This window comes from Syngnathus typhle, linkage group LG14 (assembly GCF_033458585.1).
Source record: "Syngnathus typhle isolate RoL2023-S1 ecotype Sweden linkage group LG14, RoL_Styp_1.0, whole genome shotgun sequence".
NCBI classification, from domain to species: domain Eukaryota; kingdom Metazoa; phylum Chordata; class Actinopteri; order Syngnathiformes; family Syngnathidae; genus Syngnathus; species Syngnathus typhle.
Genome location: NC_083751.1, coordinates 10,413,959 through 10,426,168, shown reverse-complemented (window position 1 = coordinate 10,426,168; position 12,210 = coordinate 10,413,959).

Here is a 12,210-nt window from a genome sequence, read left to right as displayed (position 1 = left end):
TAGGCTATTAATGACACGTAGTATTGTGTGGTTGTACATTAAGCAGCGGTACGGTTGAAGGCTCACAAAAAGGCCAACTTTTTTCTTGTTCTCGTGGGTCCACATAGTGGAACAAAACAGAGCAGAGTAGGCGAGGCCAAAGGTACGTGTCGCCCACCGATAAATCTATAGCCTTCCTTATTACTTGAGAGAACAAAAGGAGCTCCGTGAAGATCAATACCAGCACTGCCCATTCTCCTATTTCAAGAAGAAAAAAAACAGATAATTCTCCCAACATTGGACCGTCCAGTTCCCTATGATTATCGCAGATTCAAATTTTGGCCCGTTGAATATACAAGGACAAATCAGTTGTGATTAGCCGGATGATGTCGTGATGAGTTCCATTCATCGGGCGTAAATTGAAAGATGGATTCAAGTGTTGTTTGTGTGCCAGCCTCACGGTCACGTCTTTTTGTTTTCACATTAATACCGACGTCTTTGTGACTTATCTCCAGTATCACACTTTGCTTTATTTGTACTAGCGGCACTCCAACAAACCTTCAAGACTTAGCCACCAGAAACGGTGCATTGCTTTTATTTTTTGATTTAAAAAAAAAAAAGTTTCATTGATTATTTTTACAATCAGAATTTTATTTGAACTCTACAAGCCGCCGCTGCTGCTGCTCCCTCGAGCTTCAATATGATTGGTACAATATGGACACAGACGAATAAATGAGGCTTGGCATTCTTTTGCAATGACTTTATTTCAGTTTCCCCCTCAAATGACTTTTGTTTTTTTCCATCACAAATTGACTCGCATATGTTCGAGCAGCAGTCTCTAAACATTATTCTGCCACCGACCACTTTCAGACGTCTCCCAAACAACCGACCATGCTTATTGGTAATTATAACCGTGTCCATTTATCAAACAATGGAGCGATGGCACGCCAGCGCACTAAACTGCTCGACGAGTAAATCGGTCACATGCATAGACATTTACCCAAGTTCCCATGGGAGAAAACAGGGGAGATGAAGAGAAAGAAATGTAATTACTTCTCAATATTCATATCACTTTAATTATAGATAGCGCTCAATATTTAACAAGAGCAGGCGGGCGGGCGGTCGAATTTCCTTGTGTTTGATTTCACACAGTCCATAAATGCCAGTGACTGTCAATCATCGCAGTTTGAAGTTAAGTGAGTTGAACGTCAAGTAAGTTGGAGCTGGGATGAGTCTGGAGTGTTGAGAAACGTACGGCGGGACACAGCAACATTCAATCAGGCTTAATTGAATGTGAAAGTGTCATTCCGCCCATTGAGTGACTGCCTGCCTGCCTGCCTGCCTGATGGAGGTGCCTTTACAGTGGAGAAAGGAGAAGAGAAAAAAAAAAAGCTAATCAGCCTGGTCCCGGAGACTCCTTTTAGGCAGCAGCAGCAATTACCAAAGAATTGCTTTAGGGCTTTCTTGTGTATCTTTTATTAGACAATATTTCGCTGTGACGTGTTCTCAGCACTGGAATGAGGCACGGGGGGAGCGGGGCATTACTCAGGAACTATTTGGTCATCAAATCACGAATCACATTTTCCAAATTCATTTCATTAAAGGCAGCGTTAGAGTGTGCTTCTTTGCATAAATTTCAGGGCTCCAAACTTGCACCTCCTAATGAATCCAGAAAATGGATTAGCCGTTGATATGCTAAACAACAATAATTGTGCTTTCGTGCACATTTTGCAAGCGCTTTTTTTCATGTTTTGCTTATTCCACGGTCTTTTTTTTTTTTTCCTACCTTTGCTGAGTGCGAATGACAATACCAAAGGCATTCCAATGCAATTGCAGATGAAGTTAGAATAAGATGAATACTGTGAATGGAAAGCTTAAGGAGTTCCTCAAAAAACTCGACTGAAACATGCTGCTATGATCTAAATTTTATGGAAGACCTGCGGGAAGACCGCAGTATCGACCTCCAAGGACGCTTCTTTGAGTAATGAATGCTGTCCATGTCATCGCCATATCAGATGTGAAGAACCGGAGCCCCGTTCTTTTGCTGCTTCCCAATCTCACAAGCACTTCTTAGTCAAAACAAATCTGCCAGAAGATTCTGTTTGGCTTTCATAACATCATTTTGTTAATCATTTTGTTATCAGTCCGGCTGATGTCGGTGATAATACAACAAAATTATCTGGGAGTAAGTACTCGGATTGAAGTACTCTGCAAATTTTTCTTACGTGATGTGCCAAAGATAAAAGGCAGAGATGTCAGACAAAATGTTTTTTCCACTCATCCCGACCCAGTGATTGCCTTAATTAGTGATCAAACTGATATAAATGACAGAATATTCAAGCAATTAGCATATTCTTTGGACCATTAGGTGCAGTTTATTAGAAGCGCGGTCTCAATGAACAGGCCGATTTTGGAAAATTTCTATATATAGGTGCACATGAAGGGAAACAACCTATTTAGCAAACAAATCAAACATTATTCATCTTCAATTCGTATAGAAACGGGAAGAAATTTCAATCTAAGGCTGCTTTCTTTGGCGCTCTGTCGATTTAAGGGGAAATGTAAGCATTTTGAAAAGTGTGCCTTCTCGTTTGTAAACTACAGTCAGCAAAATACATTAAATGTAAACGTACTACTTATTCAGGAAAGCCCCATGTCATGACCCCAATTTGAAGGATCATAGGTGTCAAACCCAAGACCCGGGAGCCGGAACCATCATTCCACATGTCATTCTATATGACCCGCGAGATCAACTCATGTCAACTCCTATGATACTTGATAAAACCTGTACCATACTTTTTAATTTGCTTGTGTGATAAATAATAATGTTGAGATTTTGTAAGAATTGTTTTACCCTTTTTACAGTAATTTGAACAATAACTGAAGAAAACATTAGTTCTGAAAACATCTTGTTGTGTCGATGTATTCGTACGAGACGATTAAACATTTATTTGGTATCGCTGTCATAACAGCCCTTTGAGGGAAGCCGTAACTACAAAGTGGTCCGTTATAAAAATGAGTTTGACACCCTTGTGCTAATGCGAAGGAGATGAGATATTTCTGATCTTTTTCTTGAATGGAAACGGACCACCACGCAACCGTCTCACCGTAGCATCTGTTTTGCATGCGAGTCCCATTCTGCTGGTTGACAGAAAATGATCAATTATTGCGCTGGCTGTCGCTGAGTGCCTGCAAAGGCAGGTCCCACCAATCTTTGTCGGTGTGCTTTTCGCTTACATCTGTCCTGACGTTCATTTTGCTTTCCTGTTAGTGTTATCATTATGGATGCTCACATGTTTTTGACAACTCTTCAGATAATCTCCCCCAAGGTGAGAATTGAAAATGATGGGGTTCTCATACATTTGAAGGGTTAGAAAATCAACGAGCATATTTCAGCACTTTCATTGCTACAAGGAACCGGAACTGTACATCGTTCATAAGATGCACATAGTCATACGTATTTCTTTTATTTTGCTTGAAGTTGTGTATATGCCCTGTATTGACTCAAAGTTAGAACATTGTGAAAACGATTCAATGAAATATTTTCTGGGTCCAGTTAAAGCCTGCATTGCTTGGATTATTCTTTGTTGTGAGCAAGCGAGTTGTTGCGGACTAATGCTTTTCTTGGAGGCTTACTGCCGCGTTCCAATGAAAGAGCACAGGCATGTGTGCGTGGATATTGCTACCTGCACTCTGACACTGAGTGGTCACGACAAATGTCCCCTTTGGGGACAATAAAGTCTATGAAATAAAATGAAATGGAATGGAATGGAATGAAATGCAGAGAGGTCTTATGACAAGAACAATAAAGGCAAACAGAGTTTAAATGGTATTACCTTGTTCTAATACTTTAATTTTGTTTTTTAACAGGCTTTTTTTTTTTTGTGGGAAGCATTTTGTTTCACTTACTGATCATAAATTGGTATCATGATTATGGTTTCCCCAACAAGATGAAGGCAAAATAAAAACAAGGTCAATTGCTCTTCAGAACTTTAAACTAAACACAATGTCTGGTATGTGGACATTTATTTGCAACGAACGTTTCATCTGAGGAAAACAACAGGATTGTGTTTAAACCTTGACATTCTTGCGCTTGATAATTAGAACCTCCTCTTGATGGTAAAAAGAGCCCATCTCAAGGATGCAAGCACCCAAATCAAAAGTACGTAGCGCCGGCAAGATTATTATGCGAGCAAGGCGTCGGGGACACTCGAGACGCCACCGTGCAACTTGTCATGTGCTGCACGCGGATGCTTGCAAGCTCATGTTGACGCAATCAAAGGGCCCAATATGCATAGCAAAGAGCTTGCTTAATGAACTTGCTCCGACAAACAAACAAACGGAAGGCAGCCAATCAGTCACCATTGTATGCCTTTCAAGTCTCTGATTGGCGCTAAGAATCAATAACATGACGGCTTATCAGAGTGTCAACAATAGCCACAAATCATACTCACGCTACACTCAATCATCATTTTCATCTTCTTTTCTTCAGCTTTGGCTTCGCCTTCGAAGCCGCCCATGATAACGCCTTAGTATTGGAATGTGATTGGTAAACAAGAGTTGGAGCACTGTAGACATGCTATTGACAGTGGGCGGAGATTAGAAACAAATGATCCGTATGTCCCGGATTAAATAATCAATTTCAGTTCAAATCAATTTCAGTGAAGCTGCTGCAAGAGCTCCTTCGATACGCTTTTGTGCTTTTCAAGTGACCACTTTAGAGCATGCAGGACTTGGATGCTCCTTCCCTGCACACTTCATATTTTTTCTCACTCAAGTCGGAAAGTAAATAACAGCACACCGGAAGCCTCATTTTAACAAGTGCTTTTTTTGGGCTTGGATTTAATTGCAAAGGCATCCCTCTCAAGTCATATGTGTGACGTGTCAGCGGTTGTGCAGGCAGCCATGCACATGCAGACAGGAAACAATTTCCCACAAGACCCACAAATGACATTTGGAATCCAAAACGAACATCTCATGGAAATAGCGAGGCTATTTTTGTGAGCGCAATTATACACACACGATGAAGAATGCTTCGAGCGACTGAACCCAAGACAAATCATTTCCATGTATTGTCATTCATAGTTTTGGCAAATGGATCAAAAAAGAACCTCGAGTGTATCTCATTAAATTGCTCCTGGAACGGAGTCAATAAATTTGACGGAACAATGACATTCTTGGTATCCAGCACAAAAAATATATAATAATATCAATCTCTGAGACATTTATCAGAGACAGCTGTTTCTCTTGCGGAACCGAAAAAGAAAAAAAAAAAGCACAACTAAATTGAAGAATGCTCTAGTCTGTTGGGATTGAAATTGCATTTTTCAAGCGGGAATCATACGTGCCACAATGTGTCCGGAAGTAGTGCATCTTCCTCCCAAAACGTTCAGGTCAACTTTTCCTGCAAGTGTTCCAAGTTGAACTTTTAAAGTGTACAAAAAAAGCGATTTTTGACACATGAGCCCGATGACTACAAATTGCCTGACAGATTCCCCGTCAGCTGCTCTCAGGGAAGGCAGCCAGGAGCCTTTCATGTAAAATCCCTCTGACAAAACAAACGGGGCGACGGCATATACGAGTAAATTTCAAAGCGGCTGTTAACATCGCCCCTTCGATTGGCTTTGTATTAACGAGCCTCGTCGGTGGCTCGTCCGTAAGCATCTAATGAGCGGCCATCGCTCAGTCCGGCGTGAGGACCGCCTTTGATGAGCTGAAATAGGCTCGAGCGCTTATTTCCTCTCACACTGTCTTCAAATCACAAGCAAAGGCCATATTTTGCTGCAACTATTTGTTTATCTGCAACTAGACTCAAAAGACAGCAACACTTTTTTTCCCACCATTTTAGTCCGCCTCCAGAGCTTTTTGTGAGAAACAGCTTCAGCGTTAAAGGGCAAAGTCATAGATAGCATCTACTCAGCTGATTTTTTTTTTTATTCATTTATTTCCTAAATAGCAATTCATCATGACCTTTTTGGGAGCTCTTGGTCCAGAAAACAAACTTGCTAAACTCTTTGGTGGTTTTCTGTACATTCCTTTGTATTTGTGCGACGAATTGCAAATTTTCATCAGTGCTTCTGTTCCTCCAACTTAAGGGCAACGCTCTCTTCCAGGCAGCGGGGGTGTTGTGTGAACTACATGTAACCTTGAGCTGTCCCACATGCACTGAGATAGAATCACGAGGCGAGCTCCCGGGAGTCTCCTCTCTTGATGACCCTCAGCTCTGAATGGCTTGACTTTACCTAGAAGGAGTGTTCGTACCCCCCCACCCCCAACCGGCCGACTCCCTCGCCTCCACAGTCAGAATCATTTTGCCTTTGAAATTGATTCAGCCAATTGTCGGGCAACTGAAGACAAACTTTCGCCCTTACTGACCTTCCTCCACAAGCGAGGGAGTTGGGTTACGTGATCACACATTTACAGGTGGTTTTGACTTGTACCTTTAAGAAAAAAAAACTGCAGTGCTATTCATTAAAAGGACACCATTTTTTTGCTTGATGCTGGAAAGTAAGGCACGCCTCCGTTGAAAAAAGCAGGAACAATAATTGTGAACATGATCAAAGAGGCGCACCTGCTAAAAGAAAAAAAACGTAAGCAGGTAATAGCTGACCTCAGAGCTGTGGAGCTGCAATTAATGGCTGCAGCAACATTTTTCAAAACATACTAATTGCCAATTTGACGAGGCTTTTATTCAAGCACCGCACCTGCTTATGAAAGCAGACCTGATGTTATGGCACCAGTGCCCATGTGTGAAAGGCCCATCTGGCAACATTTTCTGATCTTTAGCAACAGGGTTGGGAGGGCAACTTGAAAAAATACATTCTCATTCTGTTACGTATTCAAAAAGGAATGGCTTTGAAATGCTGGAGCAAGCAAGAGTCCCCAAAAGGCAAAACCAAAACTTGAGAACTGAAAGGCTAACATGGGAAGTTGCTAACCACTTATTTATATATTTAACTTCATCACATGAGCAGGGTTTCCCAACAGGTGGTCCGCGGCCCTCTCATGGTCCGTGGTGCCATTGCAGATGGTCAATATGGACATGATCGGGGACGAGTCGTGACACGAAATTTGAAATGGAAATAATTGATTGAATAAAATTGATTTATTATATACTTGATTTATGTTCCGGCTAGTTTTGTGAACAATCAACTGACTTTTTCTGTGTCTTCCTGGGAGTGTTTTCATGATTCAAGATTCAAGAGTTTTTTTTCGCCATGTTTGAGCATGCCAAACAAGGAATTTGACCCCCGTGCATAATACGCACCCTAAAAATGGCGTGTCAATGCTGGAAAAAAAGCCTGTACCCATGTATAATACGCACCCAAATTTTGACTCTTACTTAAGTCCGTAAACGTAAAATTATTTCAGAAAAAAGATCATCTTTGGGAACAACCGGATGTTATTCTGCCGGTCAGTATCACTGCGCATGCGCTAGCAAACTCGATAGCGAAGAAATGTTTCGGATTTGTGTAGGGTATATTGTGACAGCAAACGAGCAGGTGATTGAGCAAGCGTCTGATACGAGAGCATTGTGTTCGTACGGAGCGTGTTTGAAGTGAACAGCAAAGAAGAAAGGAACAAGGCAAAGTGTTGTGAAATAAAATATTACCTGTAATACGCATTTTGTTATTTGCTGATTGAAACTGCTAATTAAACTGTGAATTGAAACTAGAGAGAACTGAACTCTCGCTCTTTATATATAGCTGACGTGTCTTGCGCATCCGTTCTGCGCATACTGTAATGGCGGCCCCCTTATGATATCCGGTCTGCGATGGAGATTAAAAAACAAACAATATTTGACAATAACACACCATCAAGGATTGCACCATCGCATCAAACGATGTGTCGTCAATTATAAATTTTACTGACTAATTGTGTTGGGTAGGATTGCTGAATGTGATGCGCGATTGACAACAAACAAGAAGAAAGGTGTAATTTCAAGTTTTATTTCAAGGGAGATTTTCTTCAAAAATTGTTGTACCCATGCATAATGCGCACCCCAGATTTTAGGACAATAAATTAGTTACATTTTGCGCATTATGCATGGAAAAACACGGTATTTCGCTCCCAGTAAAGCCTGACAGATTCCGTTCATGGCAGCATCAATATACTTTTTTTGTCTTCTTGGCTTGTTTTCACCGTGTAGCATATTTGAACAGGTTCCGACCTCCGCAAGCAAAGTTACAAGGGGTGTGGCTCTTTTATAGAGCGATAAACTTCAGCGTTCCAGGTAGTTGGTTCAATCCTCAAGTCAATTTAGACTTGATTTATTTATTTCCCATCCAAATGATGTCAAATGTAGCTGAGATTCCCATAATAGACATACAGATGCAAATAAATATCCTGTATTGGTCTATCCTCCTTCAGTGCAAAATAAAATAATATTCTGCCAAAGCAGTGGTCCCCGAGTTGCTTCTTGATTATAATGGTGGTCCCTTGGACAAAAGCAGTTGAAAACCCCTGCCATGAGGAATAGATTTGATCCTGACAAATTTTCCACATGAGCAGTGTTGTGCGCAATGGAAAATTGGCAAACATTTTGATGTAATTTTGGCAATTATCTTTAAACGGCCACTACAAAACTTAAAATCAAGATGGTGTTTTCAAAAAGGAGATCAAAGAGAGCTACTGGCAAAAACCAAGAAGTTGAGGTTGCAACATTGTAGCAGACTGGCTAGCAACAACTGTCTTTTTCTGGTTTCTGTTTAAGTAGCCTGCTAATGACAATCGCCATCAGGTATGACGCAGGAGACCCACCCACGGCCACTCTCTATGGAAACTGCAACAGAAAGAGAAAAAAAACAGCATTGTGACATCTGTGGGTGATTAGTGGAATATTCACATTGGGTTGGCTCGCCAGCTCGCTTCCCGATAAATAATTTGCCGGTGGACAATTTTGACAGCTCACGCTCAACAAAGTAGGACTAGAAACTACATAGGTAAGCAAGACAATTTTGAACTTTGAGTCATATTTTAGCTCAAATCTTAGGTGCATATATACATAAATATATACCGTAATTTTCGGACTATAAGTCGCGGTTTTTTTTCATAGTTTGGGTGGGGGGGCGACTTATACTCAGGAGCGACTTATATACATATATATGTGTTTTCTTTTCACTTTTTGGGGCATTTTATGGCTGGTGCGACTTATACTCCGGTGCGACTTATAGTCCGAAAATTACGGTAATGGGAATACATAGTTGCATAACCCGCATGCACTGGATGACAGACAGCTCAGACGCACGGCGGCCCCTTATACATGGGTGAGTTACATTCTTTGCTCTGAGATATTACGTTGACCTCTACAGCATGCATTCAAAGATTACCTTGACATCTGCTGGCCGGGTTTCAGAAAGCTAATTAATCTCTGATGACCTGACGTTTGTCGGTGTATTCCAAAAGCATCTCTAGTCTGGGGCTAAGAAGTCACAATAGGTCAGCTCCCAATGGTCGTTAGCTTATTTCTTGGAGTTGGCCATGAACTGATTCTTGGACATCTATACAGAAAGTAAAAAAAAGGCTGAAATATTGGAGTGGGCGCTGTTGGTTATTCTTGGCTAGATGACATTTGATGCCTGAAAGTGTTTTCTAAAAGTTTCACATGTAATGAGCCTCTTCTCTCTGAGCGATCCACAGCAACCGGAGCTCACCTCCCACTACATCACATTAACGGCGATGGTTTATTTATTTCTCGCTCTTTCCCTTGCAACATCACCCGAGAGAAATAATCAAATTCTAGAGAGAGAATGCACAATTAATTAAGAAACGACCAATGCATTTTGCAAGGTCACCTCTGACGCGCTGTCCCATATTTAAGTGGGATTTCTCTTCCTTGACATTTGGAATTTGTATAAGCCGTATAAAACAAAACATTACACAGCCCCAATGTTCAGTAGGTTTAGAAACTGCCTGTTCAGAGCAATGGATATTCTTGAAGACATTTGCAAAAGTATTGCTTTGAAGAGTGCCTCCGGCAAAATTGTTCGTACAGAGTTGCTAAGAATCATTTGCAGAAAGAGATCAGGGTGAGCCCAAGAACCTTTTTCGACCATCAGGGCGCGGTTTCCTTGGGACCTTCGCAATCGCATCGGAACCTCAACGCCGATCGACTTCAGCAGTTGAGCCATATGAAATCCATGTTAGCTGTGTTTTTGTTCCCAAGACAACGGCAGAAGTCTTGTGAATCGCACTCGCACAAAGCCGCGAAGACTGTTCGCTCGGCCAACAGTTGTTTTATCTTGGTGTGCAGGCTCACAATGAAGCATATTGAGTCTCAGCTCACTCGGCGAGCTTTTCCTTTCTCTTGCCTTTTAACAAGAATGGTCTCTATGTTATCAGAAAATTGTTCCGTCCAGAATGTAAGACCATAATATCACCATATGTTGAAAGGCACTTTTCTTCCCGAGTCTGGACAAATTTGATTGATTCCTTTTGGCCAATTAGCCATCCTTAAGCCTTTGTACACGTTGGACAAAAAGAAAAGATGAATGTTAAATGGAGTGATTAGTTGGCTGTAATTATGGGGTGGTTTTTTTTTTTTTGCCCCTCAGCACATCACTCCTTATTCAATCCAAGTGGAGCGCTAAGAAAATGGTAATTTTAGTCACGGCCATCTCCGTGGTGACCTTCTGCTACCGTTATAACATTCAAATAATAATACTTTGTTCTCCATCTTTGAGCCTCAAGGGTTAGCCTGTTTACAATATTATTGATCGAGGGTAGAGAAGCCCGGTTCAACAAGAGCAACATCGTTTCCCTGAATGTCTCAAAATAGCTGATTCAAAAGATGGCCACATCAGCAAGCTCTGCTCAAGCATGGTAACAATCCCGATCATTCCAATCAGGTATGTTGGAGGAGAAAGTATTTTACTGAAGCTTATTGGCCACCATTCCAATAAAATCTTACTTGAAACTATATCACAGAGTGGCACCAAATTGCCACTGTTGTTTTCAGTCGAAGCATGACACCAGAAAGTGTGAAGCCGCACATCCTTAATGTCACTTTTGATGAGAGTGGATGGAGGCTAATGTGTGCAGAGGGGACCATCTGGCAGACCTGACTCGGGCTGTCAGCTCAGGCCAAGTGACCTTGCCAGGGACCGGAGCTGGAATCGCCTTGATGCTACTAATCTTGGACCTTTGAGATTCCCAACATGAGCAGAGCTTTGAAAAATGTTGAAACTGGAGACAGTCTTCTAACTCTTGTAAGTATAAAAACAGTACTGTATCAGGAATTTAAATCGAATTTGCTTTCTTTTCTTTATTTATTTATTTTGGCAGAGATCAGTAGTGGAGCCCAGAAGTGTCCAACAACAAAATGTTACATAGGACAGCTCATACAATATGTTCTATGAAGTCAAGGTTCTAAATCAATTTCTGCATTTAATGCGGCGGGGAAGCTCAACGCTAAAGATGCTGTTTCTTTCATCCATCAACTGATGTCCAATCTCGGCAAGGTCATCTTCTGATACCTGTCAGAATATGAAACAAAAAAGTCATTACTGCCCAACAGAGAGAGATTGAGGGGATCCGTTTTTTTTTCTGCCGTGGCCTCTGACAGCAATCGTATGCTGGCCGCATCTCGGCCGGCGATGCCTCTGACGGCGAGGCTAATGGCTTCGGCAGAGCTCAAACAGCACTCAAAGTCGGAGCTTTGTTAGATGTTTTTTTTTTGCAATCTTTGCATTTTCCCAATACTGTCCAACTTGCATCGGCTCCCTGCCCACCTACTCTGAAGATATTACGTCTTGACACCTTCCTCTTCCATCGTGGGCGCTGTGACAGAATTTTCACATGGTCATTGAGAGCGCCAAAAAGAAATGTCTATTAGGGCTCCAGTAGTCTGGAATGTTCTACCTGTGGAAGTCGATGGAATGTTGGGGAAGAACCAATCCTCCAAGCAGAACACCAGCTCTCCATTTTACGACATTAAAATAAAACTCGACAGAGAGCATTATCTGAAGTGAGCAAGCTGCAGACCCCGGGCAAGCGACGAAAGATATGCGCTTCAAAATTGCAACGGCAAGTGTTATCTGTACGAACAAGAGGCAATTCCTGGCAAAGTGCATCAGCACGACACAAGTTAGATGGAAGTTCTGGCAGTGCGCTAAAAGTGCATTCCGACAGAGACCGTTGTCTCTAAAAGGCCCCAAATACACGTTGGTATTAAAGTCCAAATGATTAATGAAAGGACGGCCCACAGATGCCTCTGCTGACCTTTAACATATT